Raw genomic sequence first — 13,389 nt, 5'->3', positions numbered from 1 at the left:
TGAATAACACATGCACATATTTCTGTATGTGGTTTCTTTATTTTATCAGATAAAAAGGAAGAAATATAAAAGATTAACATTTTGTCAACCCAGAACATTAGGAACAGAACATTAGCTCATGAGGAGATGTGAAGGAAATGGCACTGGAATCAAATTATTATTGCATTTCTTTGAAGTGAGAAGAGGAAATCACAGAAAACTTAAATTAAAATGGCCAGGTGGAGATTTGAACCTCATTCATCTTGAAAGTGAGTTCAGATTTTGGTTTGTTATATCAACTCAATTTGAAAAAATTTAAGAGAATCATTTGATGATTACATTTCAATTATGTCCCTTTTTGCAGCTCTCTCTCTCTCTCTCTCTCTCTCTCTCTCTCTCTCTCTCTCTCTCTCTCTCAATAAAAGTCTGAAGCATCCACATACCTCACCACCATAAACACACTGAACAATGGATGCCCATACAGGACATGGGGATTTGCACCTAAATTATATTAGTATTTTTTCACACATCTATGTAGGTTTAAGATCATTATCAAGATCTATAACATCTACCACAGTCTCTGCAAACACACTTTGGTTTACATAGATAACATAACCAAATATCTGCATTTTACAGTTCTGAAAAATTACACCCTGTTACTGAATTTTCCTTAGCATAAAATGCAAAAGAGACAGAGCCTCAGAATGTAGAACAGCTGTACAGCCGGTACTAGACTGTCTGCGATTCTAAACTGTTACTTCCGGAGCAAACTAAACCAAACAACCAGAAATGAATGAAGTCATCACCAGCCAATGGCACTGCCCGATAACTATGACCTGCTGCCTTTTCAGGGATTGGGATTCTGTTGTATAGGGGTAATTATAAGGAATGTTACTTACAACCAGTGAGGTGCCAGTATTGTAATTTGGCTGGGAATGACTTCCTATGCATGTGAGTGGTGCCAGCTGTGTGCAGCACAAGGCGAAGCAATGGCCACAAAGTGCATCAGTGTTCTGAACAACACTGGGCTATTATCCTTCATAAGGAATAGTGTAGTTTGTTCTTGTAACCGTGCCTGTGTGTATTGTGGTTGATGCTTTCATTAGAGTGGTGTGTTAAGAGTTTGCACAAATGCCAAAAACAGAAACAATGACAATCCAGGAAATGGATGAACTCTTGGCAAGGCAGTTTGCCGAGCTAAAGGAGATAAATGAAGCTTTGCAAAGAGAGGGAGACTTTTAATAGCGAGAATGAGCATAAACAAGTGGATGTAGTGGAAGCAAAAGCTTTGGTTAGTTCACCTATCCCTTCTCTGGATCCTGTCACAGCTAATCTAGCAACTCCTTTTTCGGATAGGGCAACCGAGGATGTCTCAATGTTCAGTGATGACCTGGAAGCTGCCGCTAGGTTGGGCAGTTGGTCAGACAAGACATCCTTGGATGTGTCTAAATTACAGTTGGTTGTGATGCAAGCAGCATACATCAGTACCATCAAGTGCTGGATAAAGCACAGACATTTAAGCAGCTTAAGAAGGCCCACTAACCACGTTATCGCAAGCAGAATATTGCAAGGCTTTTTTAGAGAACAGCTTAATGGGTTGTCTCAAAAGTGAAGTGAGTTGGTAGAGGCATTCATAGGCAGAATTAGGAAAATCAATGCTAACTTGTACGAGCTTACACAGAAAGTAGAAGCAGACAGAATTACTCCACAAGAAGAGGAGAACAGGAATCAGATGTGTTTTTCAGAGGACTTCCAGCAGACATGTCAAGGAGAGCGACAATGGAAAACCCGAAGGATTTTGCTGCCACCATTATGGCTGCTAAGCAAGTGGAAGAGATCAATATTGTGGCCTGAGGACAAGATAAGGGTTGTGTGTTTCTTTTTCCACACAAAGGTGAAATGCTACAGCTGTGGACATATGGACCATGTTAAAAAGCAATGCAGAAAACTTCAGTGTTACAAATGTGGGTGGGTACTGACCTTCAGATGATGCGTGTTGCAGAGGTACTGGAATGCAATAACAAGATGGACATGTTGCACTATATTGTGCACTGAAGCCTGGTACATGTGAAGGAAATAGATGGGGATTGTATGGTTTTGGAAAGTGTGGATGATTTTAGCTCTGATAAGTTAAGCTTATAGATTGCAAACTTGGAGATCATGGACGAGTATAATCTGGGTAGGTCGTGTGAGGACCTTTGCCACAACCAGACCATCAACACAATTGCATTATGCGAGAAGGTAAAACAATTTGGAGGGAAGAGATAAGTCAACAATGAAAGACTTGTTAATATGATTTGTCAACCTGTTCAATCCCGGTCAATCATTACCTGCAATACTGGTAACTCGCCATACCATACCAACGGTTAACAATGCTCTAGTGTATAAGAAGCCGTACAGGATACCTAGGCACCTATAACCTATACTGGAAGAATTTATTGATCAACTGCTGGCTGAGGGCAATACTGAATCAAGTTACAGTCCATGGGCAGCTACCATTGTAATAGTCCTGAAAAAATCATAGAATGGAACAAAAAAGCATAGATTTTGCTGCATGAGCGGTGATGGACAGACATCCTGTACTAAATATAATGGAGATTAGAGAGAACTTAAGTCAATGTAAATACTTCACAATGTGTATGAGGAGTGGTTATCACTGTTGGAAGTGGTTCTGGAAGGGCGGCCAAAGACCACATTTACTGTCCCTTGGAGTCACTATCAATATTTTAGGCTGCCATTTGGTCTGAAGGATGTGCCAGCTATCTCGGAGGCTATTAGTATCCGATGGAGTGCTCAGAGGATTAAAATCAAGACTGTTTTTTATCTCAACAACATAACTGCATTTTCTAAGGATATGGAAGAGCACATGCAATGGTCAGAGGAATTCTTTAAGAGGCTAAATCCAGCACAGTTAACACACTGTAATGAGAGGAAGATGTGAATATTGACGCACGCCTAACTTCTGCAGAATGTGTTTTCTTACCACCACAAACTACATAGCAGTTTCAATCATTTTTATGGTTCTGTAATTAATAATGGGAATTCATTGAAGAGTTTGCCGAAATTGCTAAGCTATTGAATCATTTGTTGAAAAAAGGTGTGGAATTTCCATAGTCAACTTTTAGACAGCATTTGAAAAATTGAAGGGAGCATTGACAACAAACCAGGTACTGATATTCCCAAACTATGAGGGACAATTTATTCTGTCATGTTTCCCTAGGCATGGCCTCCACCTCAGAAGGTATGGGAAGGGGAAGCTGGCAAAGCTTATAGACGACAGTGTAGTGGGTGTTGGTAGGATCACTCATGGAAAAATTCCTGTAGTAGTTGATGTTGAAGCTGCACCTATTTTAGAGTGAAGACAGCTGATATGTATACCTGCTAAAAGGAAGTCCCTCTAACTAAAGGCTTATATTCAGAGGAAGTCATGTTTCCAAGAAGAGAAGGAATTAGCATATTTCATCAAAATATAAAAGGTATTAGAGATAAAGTTAGTGAACTGCTTACAGATGTGATTCTGGAATTATTGGTATATTGGAGTACCACAAAATAATTAGACAATTCAGGGGCTTCCTTTACCAGGATACAGATTAGCTGGCTGTTTTTCAAGGAGTTCTTTGTGGGGTGGGGAAGTTGCTTCTTGTTGTTGTGGTCTTCAGTCCTGAGACTGGTTTGATGCAGCTCTCCGTGCTACTCTATCCTGTGCAAGCTTCTTCATCTCCCAGTACCTACTGCAACCTACATCCTTGTCAATCTGCTTAGTGTATTCATCTCTTGGTCTCCCTCTACGATTCTTACCCTCCACGCTGCCCTCCAATACTAAATTGGTGATCCCTTGATGCCTAAGAACATGTCCTATCAACCGATCCCTTCTTCTAGTCAAGTTGTGCCACAAACTTCTCTTCTCCCCAATCCTATTCAACACCTCCTCATTAGTTATGTGATCTACCCATCTAACCATAAGCATTCTTCTGTAGCACCTCATTTCGAAAGCTTCTGTTCTCTTCTTGTCCAAACTATTTATCGTCCATGTTTCACCTCCTTACATGGCTACACTCCACACAAATACTTTCAGAAACGACTTCCTGACACTTAAATCTATACTCGATGTTAACAAAGTTCTCTTCTTCAGAAATGCTTTCCTTGCCATTGCCAGTCTACATTTCATATCCTCTCTACTTTGACCATCATCAGTTATTTTGCTCCCCAAATAGCAAAACTCCTTTACTACTTTAAGTGTCATTTCCTAATCTAATACCCTCAGCATCACCCGACTTAATTCGACTACATTCCATTATCCTCATTTTGCTTTTGTTGATATTCATCTTATATCCTCCTTTCAAGACACTATCCATTCCGTTCAACTGCTCTTCCAAGTCCTTTGCTGTCTGTGACAGAATTACAATGTCATCGGCGAACCTCAAAGTTTTTATTACTTCTCCATGGATTTTAATACCTACTCCAAATTTTTCTTTTGTTTCCTTCATTGCTTCCTCAATATACAGATTGAATAACATCGGGGAGAGGCTACAACCCTGTCTCACTCCTTTCCCAACCACTGCTTCCCTTTCATGCCCCTCAACTCTTATAACTGCCATCTGGTTTCTGTACAAATTGTAAATAACCTTTCGCTCCCTATATTTTACCCCCACCACCTTTAGAATTTGAAAGAGAGTATTCCAGTCAACATTGTCAAAAGCTTTCTCTAAGTCTACAAATGATAGAAACGTACGTTTGCCTTTCCTTAATCTTTCTTTTAAGATAAGTCGTAGGGTCAGTATTGCCTCACGTGTTCCAATATTTCTACGGAATCCAAACTGATCTTCCCCTAGGTTGGCTTCTACTAGTTTTTTCATTCGTCTGTAAAGAATTCGCATTAGTATTTTGCAACCGTGACTTATTAAACTGATAGTTCGGTAATTTTCACATCTGTTAACACCTGCTTTCTTTGGGATTGGAATTATTATATTCTTCTTGAAGTCTGAGGGTATTTCGCCTGTCTCATGCATCTTCCTCACCAGATGGTAGAGTTTTGTCAGGACTGGCTCTCCCAAGGCCGTCAGTAGTTCTAATGGAATGTTGTCTACTCCCGGGGCCTTGTTTCGACTCAGGTCTTTCAGTGCTGTGTTAAACTCTTCACGCAGTATCGTATCTCCCATTTCATCTTCATTTTCATCCTCTTCCATTTCCATAATATTGTCCTCAAGCACATCGCCCTTGTATAGACCCTCCATATACTCCTTCCACCTTTCTGCTTTCCCTTCTTTGCTTATAACTGTGTTTCGATCTGAGCTGCTGATATTCATACAAGCGGTTCTCTTTTCTCCGAAGGTCTCTTTAATTTTCCTGTAGGCAGTATCTATCTTACCCCTTGTGAGATAAGCCTCTACATCCTTACATTTGTCCTCTAGCCATCCCTGCTTAGCCATTTTGCACTTCCTGTCGATCTCATTTTTGAGACGTTTGTATTCCTTTTTGCCTGCTTCATTTACTGCATTTTTATATTTTCTCCTTTCATCAATTAAATTCAATATTTCTTCTGTTACCCAAGGATTTCTACTAACCCTCGTCTTTTTACCTACTTGATCCTTTGCTGCCTTCACTACTTCATCCGTCAAAGCTACCCATTCTTCTTCTACTGTATTTCTTTCCCCCATTCCTACCATTTGTTCTCTTACGCTCTCCCTGAAACTCTGTGCAACCTCTGGTTTAGTCAGTTTATCCAGGTCCCATCTCCTTAAATTCTCACCTTTTTGCAGTTTCTTCAGTTTTAATCTACAGTTCATAACCAATAGATTGTGGTCAGAGCCCACATCTGCCCCTGGAAATGTCTTACAATTTAAAACCTGGTTCCTAAATCTCTGTCTTACCATTATATAATCTATCTAAAATCTGTCAGTTTCTCCAGGCTGCTTCCATGTATACAACCTTCTTTTATGATTCTTGAACCAAGTGTTAGCTATGATTAAGTTGTGCTCTGTGCAAAATTCTACCAGGCGGCTTCCTCTTTCATTTCTTAGCACCAATCCATGTTTACCTACTACGTTTCCTTCTCTCCCTTTTCCTACTACCGAATTCCAGTCACCCATGACTATTACATTTTCGTCTCCCTTCACTATCTGAATAATTTCTTTTATTTTGTAATACATTTCTTAAATTTCTTCGTCATCTGCAGAGCTAGCTGGCATATAAACTTGTACTACTGTAGTAGGCATGTATTTTAAATTAACTAAGGCATTTGATTGTGTAGATCACAAAATACTGCTCCAGAAGTTGGACCATTACGGAATACGGGGAGTAGCTCACAATTGGTTCACCTCTTATTTTAGCAACAGACAGCAAGAGGTTATTATTCACAATGTTGAGAATGGCTGTGATGTGGGGGTCTCAGTGGGGTACAGTCAAGTGGGGGCAGACCCAGAGATCAGTGTTGGTGCCACTCCTGTTCCTTATTTATATAAATGATATGCCGTCTAGTATTATGGGTACCTCTAAAATATTTCTGTTTGCTGACGACGCTAGCTTGGTAGTAAAGGATGTTGTGTCCAACATTGACCTAAGTTCATGGCTTGTAGAAAATAAATTAACTCCAAATCACAGTAAGACTCAGTTTTTACAGTTTCTAACACACAATTCAACAAAACCTGACATTTTAATTTCACAGAGTGGGCATATTTAGTGAAACTGAACAGTTAAAATTTCTAGGTGCTCAGATAGATAGTAAACTGTCGTGGGAAGCCCACATTTAGGATCTTGTTCAAAGACTTAATGCTGCCATTTTTACTATTGGAACAATATCTGAAGTGAGCGATCATTCGACACAAAAATTAGTCTACTTTGCTTATTTTCATTCGCTTGTATCATATGGTGGTATATTTTGGGGTAAGTTCTTGTTGTATTGTAGATTGCATTTACTTAAATTTATGGATTGACTTTTTTTGGGTTCATATACATTTTATTTTTATCTATTATTACTTTTATGTTGTAATTTCATGTACTGACATGTTCCATGACCTGGGAGATTTTCTCCTCAGTTTGGTCCTATGGAACTTGACATGTAAATAAAATTAATTTGAATGTTGATTTTTGTGCATCATTATCTGACAGGCCATTACTAAATTTGATCACAATGTGCTTCTCAATTTGAAGACAAGCTATTGAAAACAATACGTATGATCCTGCGACTATTTCCCCACGCTCTAGTTGCAAAGTGTGACATCTTTATCAGATTGGAAGTTTATTAATGTTATTTTTGCTGTAAATTAGTCAAAAATATAATATTGAAATCTTTACCAAATTAATTTGATGTGTATCTTATAAACTGAGATTGACAAAGTCCTAAGTCTGGAATGTAAAGCCATCTCACCGAACTGAGAGGTGAAGTGAAAACTATACTTAAAAATAACCCAGCTTTAATCCAGTTTCTAAAAATATGGATTGTACCTAGTAAGATGTCCTAGGTCTTTGAGGCATGTGGTTTACAATATATCATGTGAGTTTGGAGTGAATTATTACAACAGTGTAATCACATTATTAATGAACAGTGCAAGAAACACTCCAAAATGTATAACTAAGACGTTGTGAGAAACCATTCATTGCAAAGCATGGTGTTACCAACACACACAAATTATTATTTGACAACACTGAAATCCTGGCACACACCTTGTGTTACTGGGATTCATTTATCAAGAAAGCAGTGGAGATCCACAAGTGTCCTAAATTTTTTAATGGAGTTGATGGCGTCACCTGAATCCCAACATGGTGGAAAGATCTAGAAAACAATATAAACCCCATGCTAATGTGAGTGGCTGATCTGTTTCCTTATCATTGTTGTGGTATTATTGGTAAAGCGAGCATAAGCATGAGCATGAGCAGTACTAAAGAAAGCACGAGAGCTTTAAATCTGACAGATATGTGTTGACTAGAGTTTGTTTACATCTTACAGTTTGTCATACCAAGGTATTAAGGAGACATTTTGGGAACTTGCTTACCTGTTTTACCTGTTTTGGTGAATTTCAGTAGTTGTTTCTGTTCGAGTGAGTGTATGTTCAGTGAATTCTGGAAGTAGTCAAAGTTACAGGTTTTTAGTTATTCCAAGATAGATACCAGAGACTATATGCTCATTTCATTAACAATGTATCAAGTTACATCTTCATTTTAATATTTGGTGGCTAAAATCTGCTTCATTTTAAATGATCAAGACTTTTTATTTAAAAAAAAAAAATTACACGGACATGATCAAGTCTGGTAGAAGTAATATTACTGAATATATTGCTGTGTTAGTCTAGAACAAAATTAGGTAAGTAGAACCCAACAACATACAGATACTAACTTTATATAAATTAATCCATTGAGTAGGAGGAGTTGTCAAACAGAAATTATTTCAGTTGTTTTTAAAACTTTTATTATGTGCCTGCACCCTTAATTTGTAGGTGATGTTTTCAAATATTTTTACAGCTGAGTAAGTTAAGTTGTGAATAGTGGAGGCAATTTTTGTTCCAAGTGTTAGACTTACAAACAATACTACTATTTTTAAATTGTGCCTGATGCCTCACAACAAACTTCATAAGAGAGGTTGTTAGGATGCCTAAATTTTTAAACAATTGCCTTCATGAAGTTTGAGGATGACCACCAGATATCCTTACAGAATATTTCTGTATGATGAATATCTTGGTGGTAAAGGATGTTGTGTGCAACATTGGCTCGGATTCAAATAGTGCAGTTCATGACCAAAGTTTGTGGCTTGTAGAAAATAAACTAACGCTAAATCACAGTAAGACTAAGTGTTTAGTTTCTAGCACACAATTCAACAAAACCTGATGTTTTAATTGCAAAGAATGGGCATATGATTAGTGAAACTGTAAAGTTCAAATTTCTAGGTGTTCAGATAGATAGTAAACTGTTGTGGAAAAGCCAAGTTCAGGATCTTGTTCAAAGACTTTGTGCTGCCACTTTTACTATTCGAATGATATCTGAAGTGAGTGATCATTCGACATGAAAATTAGCCTACTTTGCTTATTTTCATTCGCTTATATCATATGGTATTATATTTTGGGGTAACTCATCCCACTCTAAAACGATATTTTTGGCTCAGAAAGAGGCAGTTCAGGCAATAAGTGGTGTAGGTTCATGAACCTCTTGTCGAACCCTGTTCACGAGTCTGGGTATTTTGACATTGGCCTCTCAATACATATATTCCTTAAAGTCATTTCTTGTTAACAATATTAGCTTATTCCCAAGAATAAGTAGCTTTCACTCAGTTAATACTTGCCAGAAATCAAACCTGCATTTGGATCAGACTTCCATAACTGTTGTGCAGAAGGGTGTGCAGTATACTGCTGCATCCATTTTCAATAAGCTACCACAAAAATTCAAAACTCTTTCAAATCGAAACCGAAGAGTTTCCTCATAACTTACTCCTATTCTGTCAAGGAGTTCCTTGAAAAGTTAAGTTGATACTTTTTGTATGGTTGATTGCATTTACTTAAACTTATGGACTGACTGACTTTCGGGTTCATAAACATTTACTTTTATCTGTTATAACTTTTATGTTTTAATTTCATGTACTGACACGTTCCATGACCTTGGAGATTTGCTCCCCAATTTGGTCCTACAGAACCTGTATTGTAAATAAATAAATAAATAAAATAAATAGACATGAACAGTCAGGTGATTGAATATATTCCCAGTTAGGATGTAGATGGCAAGGAACACCTGACAGAATATACAGTACATTGATACAGATGAATAAGTAGAACTGAACTATTCAACCACAGAGATGGAAATGTTGGCTGTTATTTATGCTATTACGTATTTCCACTGTTATTCGTACACGAAAAAGTTTAAAGTTGTGACAGACCATGGTGTGTTGAAGTGATTGCTGGGACCACAAGAGGCTCCAAGTATGTTAACGTATTGTGCTCTGAAATCAAGTGAATTTAACTATGAAGGCATATACCAATCAGGAAAGAAAAACAGAATTCTGAGAGCCCAAGAAGGAAGATTTGATTTCAAGTATTTAGGGCACAGCTGCAGTCCACAAAGCACTATGGCCTGTTGTGTAGGAATATGAAATACAGCCCCAGTGTGGTGCCAACTGCGCTTGAAATGATTAATGACTATCATATGACCTTATACATGGTATTTCATTAAGAATGGTCTATATTCAAGGATATTACAGGAACGATCATTCGAAGCGAAAAAATCTGGTAAAGATGGACTCCAAAAAGCATGTCGTAAGAGCTATGAACACCTCATATTCGATACTGTGAACCAAATCTCTTCTACCGTGAGCTCTTTGCTTTCCATATTTTGGTAGGGGGTAGTATGGACCAAACCAAGAAAAAATTGTGTAGTAAACATAGACTCTAAAATGCATACCTTAAGAGCTATGAACCCTTGTTCAGTAGAAAAGATGTCTTTCACAGTAGCAAAGCTATTAAAGATATGCATTTTTGAGTCCACATTTACCTGACAATTTTTTCTTGTTGTGGTCCATTCTACCTCATCCCAAAATATGGAAAGCATGTTTCATAGAATCAAAGATGAAGAAAGCTCATAACTGTTACAGTATGCATTTTAAAGCAAGTACAGTGGCAAAGACAATGGTGAAAAGCTGGTTGCATAAGTTTAGTGTTCCTGATACAATAATTACAAATCAGGGCACTAATTTTATATCCAGTATGATTAAGCACCTATGTCATTTACTAAGCACTCACAAGCTCAGGACTAGCCCTTGGCTCCCTCAGTCTATCAGGAAAACAGAATACATTCACTGTACAGTTGGTAAGATGTTGAGTAGTTGTTGTGAACTTCCATCACAATGATTGGTACATTTACCTTCTGTATGTCATGTCAGCTTACAATTCTGATGTCCAGTGTAGTGTTGGTCTATCACCATGTGAGGTAATATGTGGTACAAATCTGACTTCTGTTTTTGTGGTGATTAAGCCTAAAATTGGAAAAACTGGGAATCAGTTATGAAGTTTGCAATGACATTACACAATGTTTGGAAGAAGGTAAAGAAAGCAAACACAGATGCACTAGAGAGTCAATAGCAAATAGGATCACATATAGACCAATTACCACAGTTCAGAATTGGTCAATGGGTCTTAGTGATGAATCCCTGCTCACCTACGAACAAAACAATGAAATTTCTGATGACGCCACAGACCATAGCAGGTCATAAAAATGAAGTCACTCATTAATGTAAAGTTATAATTACGAACAAAGACTCCCATTGTTCATGATGGACATGTTAAGCCATTTAAGGGAACTGTGATGCTCTACTGCAAGTGCTGACATCACTGCCAGTAGAGAGCACTAAATCTAAGAAAGCAAGGGAAGAAGGATGAGCAAAGTGTGCATTATGTGCCTTACGCAATTAGATCACAATGAGGAGTAACAATGATTGTTTTGTTTTGTTTTGTTTTAAGACATTAAAACAACTAAGGTCATATGCATCCATGTCAGAACAGTAGAACACAAAGATGAGAAAGGAGTTAAAAGCAACTACAATCAACGGACAGCCTCTCTTGGAGAAACAGCCATAAAGACAATGGAGGTCCTGAACTAAAGATTAAATATCTTTCGCCATACTGCTACAACGGATAAAAAGCCAAACACGGTCAACAGCTCTCTCACTGTTCACTAAAATGGCCGATAAATTGGACAGCAAACATACAGTACAACTTAAGTGGTTAAAAAAGGGCATCCCATAAGGAAATGCCGAACAGTTAAACGTTGATGACAATGAGCATTAAGAAAGTGGTGGGAAACACCACTTAACAAATGATGGCTAAAAAGACAGTGCCCAACACTCAACCTAGCTAAAATGATCTCCTCATGGCAAGGGGGCCAAGAGAAGGTTGTCCAAGCTACTGGGAGAGGTTTAATTCCCTGCAGCTTATTAGTGTGAAGGGAAGACTAGTGGTGATGCCAAAGTGACACCACTTGCTGACAGATGGCGATAAGCAGATCATCGGAAGGAATGGAAGAACTAGCTGGCTGAGGTAGGAGGACTGCAACCTTGGCAGCAGCATCAGCAGCCTCGTTTCGCATCAGACCAATGTGACCAGGAACCCACATAAACATCACTGTGGCCCCATCAAGAGTGAGGAAGTGAAAGCGTTCCTGGACCCACTGCACTAAGGGATGGATGATGTGCATCACACACAGGCTCTGAGGGTATAGAGTCACAGCAAATGACACAATCGAACAGCCTGTGTCACTGGATGTATGATGTGGCCTGATACAGGGTACCGCTCTGCTGTAAATACTGAGCAGTCTTCCAAAAGCTGACACCAAAAATGCTCTGTGGAAATAACGAAAGCACACCCAATACTATGGTCAGTCGGAGAGCCATCAGCATTCAAAAAGGTACTACAGCGATGTTCCGTACGAAGATCGAAAAATCTTATGGGGATAGAGCGAGTCTGGAGTAGTCTCCTTATGAATCAAATGAAGTACAAGGTGAACGTGAGCCGCTGCACGAAGCCAAGGTGGTGAAGGGTTCACACCCAAAGGAAAAGTGGCAGGTAGTTTTAAGTTAATCTGCTGGTGCAATAACCGAAAGCAAACTCCAGAAGATAACAGAGAAGAGGGACATGCACCATACTGACGGTCAAAGGAGGAGGCATAGGATGAGTAGCCAGGCATGGCAGACAAACGGCATGCATACCTGCTGAGGAGAGCATGTATGTACAGTATGTAGTGGGTTGTTTGGGTGCACGACAGCAAGGTCTTCAGCGCCCGCTCCCAGTAACAGATTAAGATGGGTGCCAAGAAAATACTCAGAATAGTAAGATAAAACAGAACGTAAAATACAGGTAACAAGCTTGGAAAAATATGTGCCTACCCACACCGAAGTGTGGGACGAAGCATGCTGTCAGCAGTGAAACTTGGACAACACAGGAAGAAAGTGGTAGAGGGACCTAAAACAATATAGCAGATGGGAGTGGCTAGCTGACCACAAGGAAAAAAGGGAGGAGCCAGCCACTTTGCAAGACACAAAAACCTCCAGCCTAGAAGTTTAGACCAGAGTCCAGACACCTCACAAAACTTTAAAATCCTAGACACATACATCTCATCATTAGCTAAAACACAGGGCAGATCCCCATCAACTTGTGCTTCTGCCCTTGCATCACAGTATGAAATGCAGTCTGTTAAAACGTGCCAGACAGAGATGTGCGCACCACAAGCATATCCCCCCCCCCCCGTAATAGAAAGCTACGTGTGAGAGGACAGTGCCCAATCCGAAGACGCATGAGGGTCACTTCTTCCCACCTCAGCAACCGGCAGGATGAACACCACAGCCGAGTTGTTGACTTCACCAACAGCAGTTTATTGGCAGTCACCGCCAGCAATTCTTCCTCTCACAACTCCACGCAGTTCTTGTGGAGTGCAGAAATG

At 39.2% G+C, this 13,389-nt stretch overlaps 1 protein-coding gene across 1 annotated transcript in view; it reads right to left on the bottom strand.

The window, feature by feature from the left end:
• Window positions 1-13,389, bottom strand: part of LOC126470693 (heat shock 70 kDa protein 14-like) — a 219,503-nt gene that overhangs the window by 57,023 nt on the left and 149,091 nt on the right. The gene's annotated exons all lie outside the window — the stretch shown is intronic.

Source organism: Schistocerca serialis, chromosome 3 (assembly GCF_023864345.2).
Source record: "Schistocerca serialis cubense isolate TAMUIC-IGC-003099 chromosome 3, iqSchSeri2.2, whole genome shotgun sequence".
In the NCBI taxonomy this organism is placed as follows: domain Eukaryota; kingdom Metazoa; phylum Arthropoda; class Insecta; order Orthoptera; family Acrididae; genus Schistocerca; species Schistocerca serialis.
This window is presented reverse-complemented; position numbering and strand designations above follow the sequence as displayed.